Source organism: Puma concolor, chromosome A1 (assembly GCF_028749965.1).
Source record: "Puma concolor isolate L17-30 chromosome A1, mPumCon1.1.hap2, whole genome shotgun sequence".
NCBI lineage: Eukaryota > Metazoa > Chordata > Mammalia > Carnivora > Felidae > Puma > Puma concolor.
The window spans coordinates 202,570,030-202,573,493 of record NC_141667.1 but is presented as its reverse complement, the minus strand read 5'-3'; the positions used below and the strand labels follow the sequence as shown (position 1 = coordinate 202,573,493).

At 37.5% G+C, this 3,464-nt stretch overlaps 1 pseudogene; it reads right to left on the bottom strand.

The window, feature by feature from the left end:
- Positions 1-2,305: 2,305 nt before the first annotated feature.
- Positions 2,306-3,186, bottom strand: LOC112860796 (transcription factor BTF3 pseudogene; annotated as a pseudogene).
- Between the last annotated feature and the right edge of the window lie 278 nt (positions 3,187-3,464).

The following is a 3,464-nucleotide window of genomic DNA, read 5'->3' as shown; positions in this document are numbered from 1 at the left end:
TGGCCAAAGAGAAAAATGACAGGGTCAGTAGATGGAAATTTTCTAAGAGGAGAGAATCATGAATAGGGAGATTTTCAGTAAGTTGGCTTAACAAGATTCATGCTAAAGGAAGACCAAAGTGATCAGATATCAAGGGTTGTAATGAGGACTTTAAACAGATATCAAGGGGCATCAGATATCAACAATGCAGGCATTTGGGGGAGATTCTCCTTACACTTCCTTGGCAAGATTCTTGCCAAACTGGGCTAAGCAGGCTGAGGACAGGTCCAAGATGAAGCCTAATTGAAAAGAGGACTAAAATTGGTCAGTGAGACAGTCTTCATCAAAACTCACATATCAAAGTCAGCATGTCCAAATTGGAGCTCTTTTTTCCCCCTCCTAAATCTGTTTCTCCCCAGCCTTTCATTTTATTTAAGGATACCACCAACCATCTTGTTGCTTATATAAAAGTCTCTGAAGTCTGATCCATTAGGAAATCTTGTGAGTGCTACTCAACAAGTATATTTTGAACTCTCTACCTTCAATGACATAACCCTAATTCACAATACTATCAGTTCTCACATTGTTTTCTACACTTGCCTCCTTCCTGGTCTTTCTTATTCCATTCCCACCACCCCAACCTCCCAGTGAGAAAGTGTTTTAAGTGTAAACCAAACTCTGCTCAGACTTTTTAATGGCGTATGCAAGGAGAATAATAGCCAACATATTATTGAGTCTGAAAAGACCCTGCACAATTTGACTCCAACCCAGCCTCCAATATCAATTTCTTTCTACAGTCTCTTCTTCACTTTTGATGCTCTGAATATGCAGCCTCCTTAGTATTTTCATTAATATTCAACAAGCTTTGCATTTGCTGTTCCTTCCTCCTGAAAGTCTTACCTTGGCTTTTTGCAAAGTTCCCTGACTTCCTATCATTTGTGTCATAATTTAAATTAAAATGCCAGGCAACTTTTTGTATCTGCTTTATTCTGCAGATTAAGATTTCTAGATTCTTCCTCCTCTCAATACCTATCACACCCATCTTAGTCACTTTGGGCTACCAGAAAAAAAGTACCATGGACTGGGTGGCTTAACAACAGATATTCATCTTCTCACAAGTTTGAATGCTGGGAGTCCAAGATCAAGATGCCAGTATGATTGGGTTCTTGTCAGAGCCTTTTACCTGGTTTGCAGACTGTTGCCTTCTCACTGTATCTTCACATAGAAGAGAGAAAGCAAGCCCTGGTGTCTCCTCCTCTTCTTATAAAGGCATATTCCATCAGGATGACTCCACCTTCATGACCTTATCTAAGCTTAATTACCTTCCAAAGGCCCCACTAAATACCATCACACTGAGTATTAGAGCTTCATTATATGATTTTGGGGGGAACATAAATGTTTGGTCCATAACAGCCAAAGTTAATAAAATTGAAAGGATATGAAATCCCATCTCATTTAGACCAAACTAAAAATAAATGATTGCATATTAAATATTAATAATTAAACCCTCAAGTTTTCAAATTGCATTCAATCACATTTGAATGTGAATGAATCACATTTGAATCACATAGCAAAATTGTACAGCTACCCTTAGCATTCAGTACACATACACATATACATGTATGAACACCCATTTCCTCTGATCTTACTCTACATTCTCTGTAAAATCATTCCAAGGAATAAGCAATGTCTTTCCTGCTACTCCAGGATTAGTAAACTGGTATTCTCTCTCTCTCTCTCTCTCTCTAGATGTAGATAGGTATAGATATAGATATAAATATCTATGTGTGTGTGGGGGGGGGGGGGAGATTCTGTCTTTTTTTTTCAAGTTTCATTGAGAAATAAATGACATACATCACTGTATCAGTTTAAGGCATACAACATAATAGTTTGATTTACAATTATTACAAATATGATTACTACAGTAGGTTCAGCTAATATCCATCTTCTTATATGGATACAATAAAAGGAAAAGAAATAAGGGGAAAAATGTTTCTCCTTGTTGTGAGAACTCTGAGGATTTACTTTCTTGTGTATATCACACAGCACTGTTAGGCATAGTCATCATGCACATTACATCCCTAGTATTTATTTACCTTATATTTGTAAATTTGTACCTTTTGACCACCTTCTGTTAATTTCCCCCAATTGGTTGTTTTAATAAACCAATTTAATACAAAATTTAACTTGGAACATTGATGTATTTTTATTAGATAACACATGTGCATAATCACCTTACCCAAATAAGAACTATTAGGTATATTTATAGGGAGAAGGTAAACAATGACTTAATAATTTTAACCATCATTAATGACTCTGTTTACTCTTTTTTTTTTTTTTTTTTTTTTTTTTTTTTACTAGGCAAAGAACTTTATTAATCTTGTTTCAAACCTTATTCCCAGGCTTCTTCAGCTTAATTAGCTGCAAAGAATGAATTGTGTATAAGCAAAAACTGAAAAGAGCTGCAGTGTCCAAGGGGCTTGGGCTTAAAAATATTAGAGATCTAGAATTTATCAGATCCATGAACAAAATTTTTAAAAAGCAGTCATAATATAAAATAGCAGCTCCCAGTAACTTCTTCAAGTTTTATCTTCTTCAGAAGTTGACTCATCTCCGTTTGCTTCATTCTTGGAAGCGTCATCAAAATTCTCCCTAAGATCTGGAACTTCATCATCATTGTCCCCTCTGGTAGCAAGTGGTGCCTTTCCATCCACAGATTGTTTGCGCAGAGCTTCAGCCAGCCTTCTTAACCTAGTCAGACTGTCTGCACCAAGTTGGTTTAAGATAATGGGCAGCATTTCTGTCAGCTGCTTTGTCTCAGCGCGGCCTGTAATGGTGAAAGTGTTCACTGCTGGGGATGCCTGAACTTTAGGGTTGTTCAAGTGGGTCACTGTTCCGTGGTTTGTGAACATACTCACTTCTTCAAAACCAGAGATATTGTTTACCCCTAACTTCTTTAAGGAGAACTGAAGTTTTTTTATCATCTGCTGTAGCTGCTCTATGAACCACCTTCTTCTTTCGGGGAGCACTTCCTTTCCCACCAACGCGCACTTGTGCTTGCAGTTTGGTGAGTTTCTCTTGGTTCTTGACAGTTTCTTTCATCTTGTTGGAGCGGAAACGGGACCGCGCCTGGGACTAGGGTTGGCGCTCAGGGGGTCTCGGGTGGGCCAGCTGAAATTAGGCGCCTAATTCTGTTTATTCTTCTGCAAGTATCATCCTAAACACTTTTACATCGCATTTTTTGTTTGCTTTAAATTGTTCAGTACACACACAGGTACACAGAAACACACAATGAAGCAGGGGCTACTAGGAAATATTACTTTTAATCAATGAATAATTTAGAACGTACAACAGGTTTCTGTTGCCTTTCTGTTATTGATTTCTAGTTTTATTCCATTATCATCAGAGAATACACTCTGTGGGATGCCAGTTCTTTTAAGTTTATTGAGGCTTGTTTTAGGATACAAAATATGACCTATCTTGGT